General features: G+C 43.8%; 1 long non-coding RNA gene across 2 annotated transcripts in view; it reads left to right on the forward strand.

Moving 5' to 3' along the window:
* The first annotated feature begins 976 nt into the window (after positions 1 to 976).
* LOC148397491 (uncharacterized) overlaps positions 977 to 15,508 on the forward strand; it is a 28,720-nt gene continuing 14,188 nt past the window's right edge. Inside the window, exons 1-3 of one of the 2 annotated variants that reach the window (XR_015858722.1) lie at positions 977 to 1,160; positions 1,843 to 2,786; positions 2,859 to 3,079. This is a non-coding gene — a long non-coding RNA (uncharacterized LOC148397491). The remainder of the gene's footprint in view (positions 1,161 to 1,842; positions 2,787 to 2,858; positions 3,080 to 15,508) is intronic. The other variant, XR_015858721.1, reaches the window with a different exon arrangement.

A 15,508-nucleotide genomic window follows, 5' to 3' on the forward strand; every position in this document is an offset into this window, starting at 1 on the left:
AGCTTGAGGAAGGAACAAAAACATTAAAATCAGTCATGTTAAAATTGGATTGAAACAAGAGGATCGCGTTTGTTTCTTTGTTTGACAAGGACCTCAGTTAATAATGTCACGTGGAGATCACAAACAACCTGTAAACAGTTCAGATGGATGGAAAAACAATCTGGAGGGGCACAAAATAGTTTGACTTTAAAACAATAGATCAAAAGAAATGATCGTAATGGTTCTTTTGATATTGACATGACTTACTATTTCAAGTGTCATCTTTTCATGAGTTGTCATTTATACCTAAAGCCAGTTAATATACGTAAAATGATATTCTTCCTATGAGACCAAAGATGTGAAACACTTTTGACATAATTCCTTTATTTTTTGTAATTACTCTAAAGCTATTTATTAAGAAAAAAAAACCCACTTCCCTCAATCTATCAGCAGTCATGCCTCGTACTTGCCAAATGAAGAGACATGATTCAAGTGTTCAATGTTAATAATGGCCCGCAGTCAACAATAAACTTGTTTCATAATGACAACCTCAAGCAGCTCGAAGCGAATCATTTGGTTGCGAAAATGTTTGCGCTGACACGCTTTGGGCTAAAACAAGTCGCCGTTAAAAGACATCATTAAAAATACGCATACTTTTTTCCGGCACGCCTCTAGGAGACAAGCTTCTGTCCATCAAAATCGAAAAAAAAAATAGGTGAAATCCTCCAGCAAATCTCATTCTGTAATTATGAGCAGTCAGCAGATGATTAGATTGACACTGTACCTGATCATCAAGTGGTGTGACAACAATGAAGAAAAAGTGACGGTTGATGGTTGCAGCCTAATAATTTTTTAAACAGTGCAAAATATCTAAAGTCAAATTTAAAAATGCTTGCCAAACATGCCTGGCGTAAAAAAAAAAAAAGTTTGGATGAAAACGACAACTCTGGAGTTGATGTCAAATGACGTCACGTTCGCTCTTAAATATTCAGCGGATGCGACGAGTCGGACAAACTTTGGAATGGCGACGACAGCTGCAGCATCATTTTAGAGGAAGGCGACGTACCAGGGGTGAAATTTCAACACGGTTTTATTGCCAAACACAGTGTGGAACAACTCAAACGTTGGCTGACATGTTGAGGCCTCAAAGTTAGCGGGAAGAAAGCCGTTTTCGTCGAAAGGTAAGCTTTATTTTGTGATAGCTATCTCTCCGGTAAGTTCCTGCTAGCTAACCTCGTGTTGCTGATTTTCCTGAGAAATAATCGATAAACATAATGTGAAACAACTTAAACGTTGGCTGACATGCAGATACCTTAAAGTCAGCTGAAAAAAAGCCGTTTATAGACGATAGGTAAGCTTTATTGTGTGATAGCTCTCTCACTCAGGTGAGGTCATGTAAGCTAACCAAGCTAACCTTGTGTTGCTAACGTAATGAAACGTATAACGAATAACGTAATGAAAATTAATCAACAAACAGTGTGGAATAACTTAAATGTTGGCTGATAGGCAGAAACCTTAAAGTCAGCTGAAAGAAAGTAGTTTTAGTCGATGGGTAAACTTAATTGTGTGATTAGCGCTCACTCATGTGCAAGCTAACCTCGTGTTGCTAACTTTCATGAAAATGGCACATTTGGAAGTTACAACTTGTTTGTTATTATGCTATCAATATTATTAGAAAACAAAAAGCAAAAACAAAAAGCACACACAAAATATATCAAATCTGGAAGTTTTTTGTTTGTAAGATATAAAAATGCATAAATAAATGAAGTGTCACGTTTTGCACTTCAATTTTCAGTAGATTAAATGGAAACATCATGTAAAATATTTTGCGATGTTTCCACTGCCATCTCAAATCTCTTGCAGTTGGATTTAGCGTTTGGAATGGGTGCTGATGTTTAACGCCTGCGCAGCTTTGGCACGCACGCGTGTACCACAGCGTCCATTTTTTATGCCAACCCATGAAAAATGAACATTTCCTTTCGGCGTGAGGAAGATGCGTCGAGACGCCCTCGTCTTCCTCACTTCATCGTCATGGCGGCGGCCCTCATCTTCGCCCCGCCGTGAGGCGCCGCCGTTGACATTGAGAGCGTGCGACAAGGGCCGCGCCCGGGCTGGACGGCGCCCCCTGCAAGATGAACTCTCATTTGCACAGCAGCTGTGCCGAGCTGAGAGCATCAAACATTGAGGGAAACAGCTGCCCGCCATCCGCCGCCGCTGCCATTAACACCCCTTTCTCCCCCCCACCGCTACGCTTTGCTCTGGCCACAAAAAAATACCACTGCTGTTTCTCACTGCTCGGCTTTTGAAAACTCTGACGGCATCTTGGTTCCGTAGCTTCCATGCAGTGCATCAACACAGGTGCACAAACTGCTTCAAATAATGGCAAACGTGGACCTCGGCGATCAGAAACATTTGATTCAAATCAGGGATTTCCCGATTCTGTACAGATCGACTGGTACCAGTCCGTGGGTCACTTGGTACCGGGCCGCCAAGCCGCACAGAAATTTAAAAAAAAAAAAATTGACCATCAATTAATTCAGGCCAAGACACTCGTCCCGGTCACGTGACATGTTTCCCCAGTTGAGCCCGCAAAGCTAGCAAAAATGAGTAAAAATTTATTTTGAAAAATATTTTAAAAAATTCGATTCTCTCCCAATTATATCCGTCGGTTCAGGTCAAGACGCTCAACTCGTTCACGTGACATGTCACCTCAGTTGAGCCTGCGAAGCAAGCAAATATGAGCAAGAAACAGATGTTTGGAAAAAAGCCCAATGAGGAGACGGAAGAAGAAGAAGAGGCTACAACTTGTAAGAAAATTTAAGCTGCATTTAAAAGAACATTTCTGAAGTCCTAATTAAAATATGGATTTATCGCCACAGGTGACTCTGACACGCCAAGCCCACTCTGCCTAATATGTGGCGACAGGCTAGCTGATGAGGCAATGAAGCCTTCAAAACTGCTTCGGCATATGGAGACCAAGCATCCTGCATTAAAAGACAAACTTTAACCACTTCGGGTGTCAATGTCTCCAATTAAGCCTAGATGGGACCGGCTCGTTTCGGAGAAACAAGCTCAGTGCTCCCACGAATTCAACGTAATGGTGAGTTTTATTTTTATGTCATTTATACTTGTTTTTATGCCTGTGGTATCATTTTATTTCATCGTATTTATATATTTATTATAAATTTATTTATCTATATAAATGTATTATTTATATAAAGGCCGGTCCGCGAAATTATTTCTGACGCGTAACCGGTCCGTGGCGCAAAAAAGGTTGGTGACGAGTCCTAAGGGACGGGGCTAATTCACTTTAGCATGAGCAGCAAGTAGCGCTAGTGCTAGCAGGGGAGCATTGAAGGTGGGCTGTTAGCGCGAGTGACAGCTCGGAAGTACGGCGACACGACAGCGCCCGTACCTCCGCTGGGGCCAAGACCTCCTGGTGGTTCTTGCTGCATGTCACTGATGAATAATTGAGCGCAACCAGTGGACAGGAGTTAATATTGATATTAATACGCATCAAAATGTTGTGTTCAGGGTCTCGATTTGATCTCTGGGACTTGAACAAAAAATAGGATATCGTGTTTAACATGGCATGATGTGCATTGCGCATGTGTTTCAAACATGTTTATGTACAGTAAGACATTTTAACATGATGTACAGGAGGAATTTTAAGATGTTTGCCAATTGTGTATTTATAAACCTCAGTAAATTGCACTTTTACGGTAGTAATACCAGCAATAGTCAACAGGGTGTTCTATCTATCCCTGAGTACTATGCTATGATTAATTAAATTAGAAATCTGGAAGTACTCACAAGACATACGTCACACACAGAAATGTAAATAAATATGAATGTTAAAGTATTTTTAATCTTAATCCTTGGAATGGATGGAACAGGTCTAATCTGATCCACGCGTATGATGATGATGATGATAACGACGAGAAATTGATAAATCCTCGTTCATCCAGTCAAACAATATCACAAATGACCATGCTGTCACTAGGCTACGCTCACTACTCTAATCCTAATGCTGAGTGCTTTTAAGATGCGCCATCTCATTTAGGGAATTAAAATTTCGACAAATAATGCGTATTAAACATTCATTTTGATTAATATATCAATCTTCTACAAATAAAGAATGTGAGGAAACATTTAGCAGCACTGCACAAGCTAACAGGAAGTTAGACATCAAGTGTCAAGCTAACAATAATTGAGTTTACACATGCTGGTGCGGCACACTTGTTGGAAACCCAAACTTAAGGTAAGTTCTCGTTTAAATTTATTGTCTTAAAACCTTAAGCCCTTAGCTTGCTTAAAATCCTCCAGTTAAAAACACACCTTTTGGGCTAGAAATTGGATTAGGGTGAAAATGACCCAACTTTCCGGGTCCGTTCTTGGGTTGGTTTGAAACTCTACTTTTAACGCTGAACATGTTTTAAATCATCTGTAATTAAAGCCATTGTTGAAACCCTAACACTAAATTCAACCCCTAAATTGAAAATCTAACCAGGGCTTGGAACGCCGACCAGATTGCAAACACAAATTTAAAATCACAACTTGATACAAATTTGAAACCCTAACTTCCAACACTGACCCTGGCTTGAAACCCAAACTTGAAAAGTTGACCCAGGCCTTGCAACCTGAACCTTGGCTCAGCCGCTTAAATTGGTTGTCACTCAGCATGTGAACATGGATAAACCAAGGGGGTCCCCCGACCAATCCCCCGTTAGCGATGCGCCACTCGCTCCAAACTAAGTGGGGATTAGTTTGCACTCTATTTGAAGCTTTGGTTAGCAAAACAATCAAGCCACCAAGGAAAACATCAAGGAAGCCGCCTCCACACAGATTTGCGCTGATTCGCGCTACTCACTCGAATCGTTTCCATTGCGCATAACCTGACACAAAACAATAAACGGGTTATGTGAGTGGACAACCTGCCGTGACTTTTTTTTTTTCCACGTGGCACGCGTGGGTGGAGAGCGAATGTGAGAACATCTGTCAGTGGCTAACAATGGACCATTTGCAGATGTTCCTCTACTGCGACCTGTCGAAGTAAAGCACCCACCCCCACCGCTGCCGACAAAATGCGGCATTAAGCACCACCTTCTGCTTTTTCCCCGATACAAGATGGACTCTAATGCATATTTAGCCTAGCTTAGCTTAGTTTAGTGGCTAAGTGAAGATGGAAAGTGTAACAATAAGCCGCGGATTTAGCGGCAACAATAGCGGCAGCCTACATTTGACTTAATCTTTCCCGGGATTAGCGTACGCAGCAAACGGCCGAGGATATCAAAATGCATTTTTTTATTTCTCGGTGCCAGCGGGATCACAGCGACAGATTTTTTTTCCCGCCTTTCCTCATATGGTGATGAATACCCCGCCCAAACGGTCACCATTAAGCGTTGGGATGTCACGAATTCTTTGCGCTAATGGCCTCCTTGTGTTTCCAAAGCTTACTTGCAGTTGCGTGAGTGTGTGTGGATATTAATGGCCAGACACATGTACATATTTTGCGTGTATGTCTACATTGAGAGAATATTGACTTTGTGTGCTGGTACAAAGGTAACAAATACTAGACCAACTACAATTGAAAAAGCATACCCTGAAGAAGCAACAAACATCTTTACTTTATGTGCGAACAAACATCCAGATGTTGTCGTTTTGTGTGACTGGAATACTGGTTCAAGTTTGTTGTTGCCTCCCTAATCAAGCAAACGGCTTCTCCCCGCTAACTCACCCGCGCAAGCTAGCGAGACGCAAGTCATGGAAAGGACAAGCCGCAGCGGCTAGGCTAATTGCTCTTGATGAATCAAATGGGCAGCCATATTATTAGTTATTACTACAAGGGGAGATCAATCGTGCCCACTGCACGAGGCTGCCGGCTACCGATAGCGCCGCTAACGACAACGTAGCATCCATCACGCTAAATAGCTCGCTGGATTATTGCGCTGTGGCGGCCATGTTGGGGAGATAAGACACAGGGATGGTTCGGGGGTAGTCGGACAACGAGGATCCCTTCTCGCTGACGGCGCAGAGCCAAGGGCAATGACGGATAAGTAATGTGTGGATTATTGCAATTAGCATGGCAAAGTACTTACAGGGATCAAATTAAAAAATTCATTAGGGCGCACAGTTAATTAAGGAAGAGTTTTGGGGGCGTAGGGGATAAATTATGACGCCTATTAAATGTGTGACGGGTCGGTTTAGTAGCAATAACGTTAGCCCGCCTACTTTTTTTTTTTCCCCTTACTGGGTTATTTCAAGTTGTGTTGATTTCTGTTTGTACAAGGTGGCTGTTTGAATGAATTGTTGGCGGGATGGCGCGATTGCACTCCTCCTTCGATGGGCATGGTTGACCGCAAAGATGGTCTACCCCCGAGTTGTAAAAAGTCAGAATTCCACCAGTATTCGTCTGGTATGGTTTCTTCATCTGTCTTCAAATGTAAAACTTTCCTTCAAACCACAATTTGAAAGCTAATCCTAATTCTAAAACCCGAATCCGGAAGTCTAATCCAGATTTTGAACCCTAATTTGGAAGCCTACGCTGTAATTTCAAACTTTGAAAATTTGAATCCCTAACTCTTGTTTGAAAATGTAACCCTTAGCTGTGGTATGGATTTGAAAAAAAAAAAAGTTCTGTTCCACTAAAAAGTTCTTTGCTGCCCGATTGAACGAGAGTCGATTTGAAAGCGGGCGGGCTGTCCAGACGGTAGCGAGCGCGGGTCGCCCGGGATCCGTTACGGCCTGAATACTTTGTGCGAGATGAAAGCTTTTGTGGTAATATCCCTTCCGTCTGCGTCGAATATGTAATTAAAGTGCTGCGGCCTTTTCTCTAATCCTAACGGCGCTTCCTTATTCCTGTGCATTGTCTGAACGCCACGGCGTGCTTTTCCCCGTCCCAAAATAGCCAGATAAAGCTCGTCTGAGCCGTTGAAATCGTCCCGGCCCACGCAGCTAATGGCAGTGGCGCGTGCTCTTGCTTACACCACTGGAGACAAAGATAGGCCTGTTCAGCTCGGGACGGCCGCCGTCGTCATTAGAACGCATCCGACTTGTCATCCCTGACATATTTCCAAGTCGGAAAAACGGCAGGGCAGGATTCTATACGATGGCCAGAGTGATGAATATTGAATATGAATATTTCATCATCCACATTATTATTTAGGAATCTGCGAGTGAACCAGATATCCTATCGGGCCGATCGCAGCCTTATTTTGAAGGTGTCATACTCATGGAGGCTGCCGATACCGCCTACCGATACTTAAGGCCAGAAAAAGAAATATCGTGAGCTTTCATAAAGAGCTCGCAAGTTTAAATGCGGAAAACAAAAGAAGGTCAGCAGCATTGGAGGTGTTGGCACGCAGCCGGCTGAGCCCCCCTCTTAAGTGATGATGAACGTTCCCCTTGAACATGTCAATATGTTGCCGTGCGGCCGCCCGTACCGATCAGCACCAGCACCGCGCCGTCGCCTCCTGTGAGCATCAATAATGAGAGCGGCAGGTGGCCAAAAGACCCCACCCTTCCCCCAAAAAAGTAAAAGGAGCCATCTGCTCACCATCAGGGGGGCTAAGAAACACATGAACACATTTACGTGATCAAATACACGCTTAATCATTTAGCTGCCGCGTTGAGTTACACGCTAAAAAAAAGGTCAGCACGTAACTTTCTCGCTTGGATGTGCCAAAAGTTGAGTCACAAAGTGGACATCTTCCAAGATGAGTCGCATTTTTCACCCCAGGAATTACAAGGCTAATTTTATTTGTTAAAGTGGATATTTTTGAGAATTATAGTTAGCCTGACCCGTTTAATTCTCAAGGCATTTTTGTATTATTCTAAAGAAAAATAATGAAGTTTCCCCCCCCCAAATTAAAACAGGGGCCTCAGATGTCAAAGTAGGGTGTGAAGGCTGGGTTAGGATTTTAGGATTTACAAATTAAGGTTCAGGGTTTCAAATGAGGTCTTCGCCCTCAAGTTAGGCTTAGGAGAGCTTCGGTTAGCAGGCCACACAAACGTTTTTCCTCAGTATACATGTAATTCCTTTTTTTTTTTCCTTTTTTAATTTCATTCTTTGAATGAACGCAGCCGACGTTCTTCCCGCCAGGCGGCTGCGGGGCGCCGAGGAACATGCCACAAGGTTATATAGATGTTGATAGGGAGAAGCTGCATAATTAATTTGTATATTCTAGCATGACAGATGTTTGATTTTGGCCCTAAAAGTAATTAATAATAAGAGAGTGCGGCGAGAGGCAGATTGCCGCAAGATTATTTATGAAGACTCCTCACGGAGCAATTTGAACAGCGCCTGTTTGTGTGTGCGCCAGCGTCACCTGCTCCCTTAGCGGTCCCAGCTGTTAGCATTGCTGTTAGCACGGCCATCGATGGAGATGAAGAGGGAAAGAAAACATCACCAAAAACAAGGGGCTGAATTCGCACTAATGCCGTGGACAGACATGAGAAATCACAGGCCAGTAAAGACAAAAGAATGGAAAAATAACATGGAAATATTGACCATGAACCATAACGCACATGGGACACGTTCAAATATTTTTCGCGGTGCCTTGGAGACATGACGCCAATATCGTGAATGGAAAGCTTCGAAAACGTGCAAGTACGATAGGTGGCCTTCGTTACGACGGAAATAAAATACGTGCATGACAGCTTGGATGGCGCACAGCAAATTGGATATGACGTAAATATCCCGCCTCGTCATTGTATGTCGGGCGTTTGCCGTTATAAAGCTGTGTGTGAAAAAAAGGAAAAGCAATAGATGCCAGACTTTTGCCAAAGGGCCCCGCAAGGAATCTCCTTAACGAGGCTGTAAATCAGCCACGGAAGCGCTTCGCGCAAAGTCCGCTCTATTGTTTGAATGCGCTGTGACAATCTTGTTGTCTTCGCAACCGATCCCGCGCACACCACGTTCGTTCGTCGTTTGTGTGAACTATCGTTGACCTGTTCATCTTGAAATGACCCGGAATAAAGTATCAGGGGAAAAAAAGGGCACGGGAAGGCGGCCATTTTGATTTGAGAAGAACTATTTTAGGGTCGGACAATTCCGCGCACAACCTCGGATTGCGGAAATTTCAAACGAAGACGAGACGGTCATCCGGAATTTCTTCACAAATCAATCTCTTCTATTCAGAGCTCGCTTCAAGCCAATGATGAGCGACTTCATCGGTGCGGGTGAACAAAACAAAATGATATCAATCAGGGCAAACGATTCTTTCTTTGATAAACGAGCGAACGTTGGGCAGCGACGGCTTGTTTACGGCGTAGGCCGCCATACAGTATACGAGCGGCCATTTGCATGAATGATGGGCCGCTGCCACGTGAGTGTTTATGACAGATTAGAGGCCTGCGTTTCCATTCCACTTATTTTGCCTTTAATGCATGTGTGAATCAATTAATTCCACCATAATAAAAAGGAAGGCCGCCGTAAAGTGTGCGCCGGAGTTAATGAGTCCGGCATTACCACATCATTACACCAGCTGGCATAACGGAGCATGTGTTGTTTGTCATAATATGTGCTGACACGCTTAACAGTCATAAATTGTTTGCTACGCCATGTTTGGTGACAAAGACGGAGGGAGGGACCCGCGAACCGATTTCAGCGGACCGCTGAACCCGGCCGCGCACCCACAGGCAGCTCCAAGGGTAAACTAGCCACCTGGATTCCACTTTGAAGGCTATGAAAAGCCAGTTTGTCTTGGTTTCGTTCAAACTTTAGAATACGAAAGAACCACCGACACGAGGTAGCGGTATGCGGCCTCGTTAGACTATCTGAGCAAAAATGAAATCAAGTAAATGCGTCCATCGTACGTAGACCCACAAAAAAAACTCTCAAGAAGCCACTATGCCCATTTTAGGGAGGTTTTGGAACTTTCCAGTTGACCTTTGAAAATTATTCGGCAAAAGTTTTTCAAAATTCCCTTTCACTTAGCAATGTGAAAAAATTTGGTAGATCTCTCGATCATTTGTAGACCCACCAAAAAGTCGCAGAAACCCACTTGGCGGACTCGTCCCAGAGATGTTGAGCCTTAATTGCCAAAATGGGAGTTTTGTCCGTTTCACATGGATGGAGTATGGCAGCGATGGATTAAGTTCAATGTCATACTTGAGATTTATTTGATTTGTCTCAATGACCCGACCGGGCGTCACTTGCGATCGAAGCCATATGTTTAAGGACGCGCTTGCAATCTTTGAGATGAAATGAGGGATTTATGCTGGAGGGGAAAAAAAAAATCGCCATATTGAGGGAATGATTTTCATCTCTTGCCCCTGTGATGAATTCCTTAATCCGCGTCTCATTGTGACGAGCTTTGTAATTACATACGCCGGGATGAATAATCCATTTTTTCAAGCTGCTTGTTGTAGCAGACGTACATCTGTGGATTACGCCGACTTTCGTTTGCAGATTCAGCCCAACGCGAGTGTATCACAGGTGGGATGGGTCGGGGTAGTCCTGTTGGTGCTGCTCGTTCAATTGTGAACCCATCCGACCCCCGTAGTCGGTAACGTTTTATTTAATTTGTGGGTCTATCATGGTTAGTAGACCCACAAAAATATGGAGAAGTTTTGGCTTGAGGTAGTTTCGGAATGTCTATCGGAGGAATTTGGGAAAAATTTAACGCTTAGCAACTTATCAAGATTTGACTCAATAATTTATGCCTGCTGCTGAGGGGCAAGTGGGTGCCTCCTAGAGAGTTTTAGAAAACCCAGCCGCTTCACAGAAGAACCTGAAATTTGATAGGCATGTCCATCAAGGGTAGTACCGCAAAAAAAAAGTCTCAAGACACCATCCGTGAAAGGTTGGGGCAATTTGCGGGGGTCCTCTCTTGGAAAAACTCACTTTCCTTCCAACTCTACATGCTTTTGTATGTGTTGCGCAACACTTTGTGAAGTCGCGTCCCGAGTGCCGCGCGGCGACTCAAGGAAGCAGATGGAGCGTGGCGCAAACCCGCTCGGGCAGTGCGCGCCGCGGCTCATAAGCTGCTCAAGATTTCATGTCTGGGCCCATCCTTGTCACAGCTTGTATCACCTCGGCGACAGATGTCACCGACAGCCCATCTCGCCAAGCCCTCGCCGCCCTAATCATGTGTGATGATCCCGGCGTGACAAAGCGCTGTGGGAAATATGTCTGTCAATATTTCCGCTGCGGGCAGATGCACCGGCATACCGCCTGCCACGTCTTTTAAAGTGCTGACTGAGGTTTCTCCTTCCGCTAAGATGGAAAGGGGCAGGTGGGCAAGCGCAGTCCAAAGGTCGCTTCGGATGCTTTTGCGTGCCATGAAAAGCTGTGTAGGTTTTGTAGTTTTCGCCGGATTCTTCTCTTTCGTGTATATACCGTCGTTTCTGCACTGTAAGCCGTTACTTTTTGCACAAGCTTTGAATCCTGCGGCTTCAAGTCCGCTGCCACTTACTGTATTTTTTGAGTGGGCAAGTGTACCAAGCTCAATATTTTGCCTCATGCCACTCCCATCAGCGAACGGATGATGATTTTGTGATTTCCGTCATTGTGAGTCTTTTTGTCCCAGTTTTGCTATCTAAAAGGATGCGGGTCATATTGCGGTTGAGGCGAACTTGCATGAAGTCCTTGTTTGTGCGTTTCTGCCGACCTTGCGCTTTGGGACGGGTCACGCATGTCCTGTGACATCCTCACAAGCGGGCCGTCGCTAAAACACAATGTGGCATATGCTCAGCTAAGGTGGAGCCGTCAAGCATTGTTGCCCAGCTCAGCACCACAAAGAAACACCGCAGGCCAAAGGTTTCTAAACTATTTCTCATCTCATGTGGTGGCGTAGCAGATTTATGTGCCACTGGCCAGCTAAGTCGCTGATGAGTAGCTTCTGTGCTTCCTTGACAGAGGTCACCTGGGAGTTGTCGCTCTTTGAAGGGACCCCAGGAAATGGACAAAATGACCCAGAAAAAGTTGCTTTTACACAAAATGGCAGACTTCGTGTCTTTTCTGGAATTGCGTTCATTAGTGATCCAAATTTTATTTGGTTGAGTTCAACTGGCCCCCTGCGCTTCATTTTCAAATTCTCTTTGAATGGTTCTGTCTCAGACAGAAATGGCAAACTCTTTGTCAGACTTTTTGTCAGATACCGCAAATGTAGGGCAGGATATTTTTTTTTTTGTACCTGACATCTTTTTTTGTATTTGTGTCTTCAGCCTGTCCCTTATTTCATGGTCAAAATATAGACCAAAAGGGTGCCAAGATATTTGATATTTGATGGCCACGCCCGTTCTCACTAAAGTAAAAATATCTGAAAGCGCTGCGCCAATCGAGCTGAAATGTGCCTTGGCTAACTTGTCGTGATTTTTTTTTGGTGGGTCCTGTCACGATAGACAAGTCATCAAAGCCCGAGTCAACGTCCCTCCAATGGGCTGGCCGGGAGCCGTCGTCCTCCTGTGTAGCCTTTCCGACATATGCTGGCAAGATCATCAAAAAGGTGGCAGCAGATTGAGTTTTGCTCCGCGCGGCGAGTCCCGTCCTTCCCCTCCGGAAAGCTTTTTAATCGAAAGCGCTTTGTGCCTGCCGGGGGCCGTGACGGTGATGATGTGTCTTCCGCACTGGAATTTACAGCCGCCGCTGCTCCATAAATGGGGGAAGGCATTGTTAAATATTTCCATTATGCGCAGAATGTCGGCGGCTCGTTGTAAAAAAAAAAAAAAAAATAGTGAGAACAAGACTTCATCCCGCTGCCTTTACGGCCTTCAATCTGTTGTTGTTGCCAGCCATTTTGAAATCTGTTCAAATTTAGTGAATATCTTAATGTGCACGTTAAATATCGGCAAGTCTTTTTACAAAATGACTCCGGGGGCCGCCGCTCTTTGACCGGGTATTAAAAACACCCGCTGCCGGCGACTCGTCTCCCCATAAAGACTGCCGGCTTTATTACGACACCCCCCCCTCCTTTCTTTCTATTTTTTTTATATGCGGAAATGATACATCTTTCTTTAACGGTGCCGTAAAGGTTACACAGTCATTTAAGCAGCAGTTGGGGCAGATTGATGTTGATGTCGCGGCCGGCGGCCAATGAGAAGCGTCCGCGCAGGCCGGATGACATTGGAGATACGCAAAGGAGTCAAAGTTGGCCGCTTCCCGATAAAGACAAACGTGGCAGTTTGACGAGGGAGCGTTGTCTTCTTACGCACTTTGCTTCTTTGTCTCGTAGTTCAAATTTGCTGCCAACCGTTAAAGAATACCTAAAATGGCCGCTTGAAATGAAAAGGGTGTGTCTTTTTGAGCACCCCCCCCTGTGGATAACCTGCTGCATTTGACCTCCAAACACATGTGCCATTCTTAAGAAGCAATAATCCCAAAATGGAAATATGTCTCCATAATTACATTTTAATGGAGAAGACGCCCATATATCAACAGTGCCCTAAATCCCAACATATTTACCCTCGTGGTCTCAAACCTACAACAAGCCTTGAAAGCCAACTTCAAAACACCAAAGCTTTATTTGACACCCTACCCTTGACTTTGGAACCGTAACACTCGTTCAAAACAAACCACGGCTTGAAACCCTCGTTCGAAACCCTCACGGGACAACTCCAAAGTTTTAACCTCCAAATCTCAATCCTGAATTTGTTTGAAACCTTAAACCCCAGCCCCCGGGCACTGAAGGGTAATCTGGAGTCTGATTCAGTTTTGAAACTCAAACATTTTGCGAAGATTGTATCTGTCTTTGTGTCTGGAGTGAGAACCAAATTCCCAGTGAGTGTAAACACGCTCATAAAAGAAGATCACTGCTCAGTTTACGGCTAGCAAACGTGTCCTTGCCAATTCCCCTCAAATCTACCCCCACACACACACGCACACATCTCCTCCGCTGACTGCCCCCCCCCACCCACACCCACTATGCCCCTCATTAAAATGATCTCTCCTATTGTCTGCGGATGCATCAAATGTGGTTTCTGGTTTCACTTACCGAGCGCAGCGCGGATTAAGAGCTCAAACATCACTTTAGTTAAGGGTCAGCGGATTAAGGGGCAACTCCCATATCTCATCTCATCTAATAGCATCACCGCCCCCCCGACACCAACAATGACATCTTCATCATCGTCATTCTAATCATCATCAGATGGCTTCAGCTTTTACAGATTGCAAACAAAGCCTATTCCTTTGTTAAAACCTTAACCCAAATTTGAGTCCAACCAGAAAATTGAAATCCGGCCGTAAAATGGCCGTTTTTAAAGGCCTGCGTTTTTGTTAAAGCTCTAATGTGAACCGGTAACTCGAAAGTTTCAAACTGACTCTAAGCCATAATTTCAAGCAAACCTAAACCATCAGCTGACAGACTTCTAATTCTCAACCCTAACCCTGTCTCAAAATCTGAATCCAAGTTTGAAACACTGACGTTGCCTTCAAACCCTGATTTAAAAGAAACCACAATTCTGTTTTTAAACCTCAACCCAGATTTGAAAGCCCAACTTTTGCTTGAAACCCTGCTCAAAACCTCACCCATGGCTCCCAACTGTAATTTCATCTCATAATTTAATTTCCAACTGTAACTCTTGTTTGAAACCTTGACAAAGTCCCTAATTGGATACCTGTCTTGAAACCTGAACAGGCTTAAAACACTCAAGTGAAATGCAGCAAGGAGACCTTCAAACAGGAACCAAACAAACACATAAAAAAAAGAAATATGGTTGAATAAAATGTGATTTTATTTTTTACAAGGCACTAAATCAGACAAATGGCGCGCGTGCAATTAGGGATGCTAACGCGGGGTTAAAGAGGCACGCTAGCATTAGCGTAGCATGTGCGCATATCAATGAGCTCTTGAACGGCGCCGACTAATTACATAGTCTGTTGAAGGTCTAGCTTTTCTGCCGTCCTTCTTGGCCAAACGTCTGCTAACATTTAGCACAGCAACATACTAAAAACAAATCGTACAACTCTGCCCCCAAATTTTACCTTATCTTTATCTTTGACATCCCCGAGGATGTAATAACATTTGAGCTTCATTGAATTAGTGCTAAAACTCTCCAAACACAAAACAAAGCTATTTTTTTTCCTTTTAATTTCATTTTAAACCTACTTTGTCATGTATGTTCGTTTGTTTTTTATAGGGTTAACCTTTTTTGAGAAGTCGCCACACATTACGCTGTGACGTTGGCCAATGTCATTCCCCCCCAAATCTGTCTTTTTCCCTCTCTCATCACGTCTGAATTTAATTCCATTATCATCGGGACCCCCGCCCTCTTCTGAAAAATGTGCTGATTGGATGCACAATGTAATCCAATCTGAAGACAAAGATATTGCATTTTGGAATTTTAAGCTTGTGAGGAGGTCAGGAAAGATTAGGTTTCCCCATAGTGTCAAAAAAACAGGGAGTAAACAAGTGGGTGGAAACTAAATAATTAAATAAGTTAAATAAAAGATTTGCAAAAATACCATAAATTCTTTTTTCCCCCCATCTTGAATGATACAACCTCATTTTCTGTTATTTTTTTTTTCTTGCATGCTTAACAAAACAAAAATACAAAACCACTTTTTGTCTTCCCAATTGTATTCCGAAAG

The sequence above is a fragment of the Syngnathus floridae genome, chromosome 5 (genome assembly GCF_059516105.1).
Source record: "Syngnathus floridae isolate MCC-2025c chromosome 5, RoL_Sflo_1.0, whole genome shotgun sequence".
NCBI lineage: Eukaryota > Metazoa > Chordata > Actinopteri > Syngnathiformes > Syngnathidae > Syngnathus > Syngnathus floridae.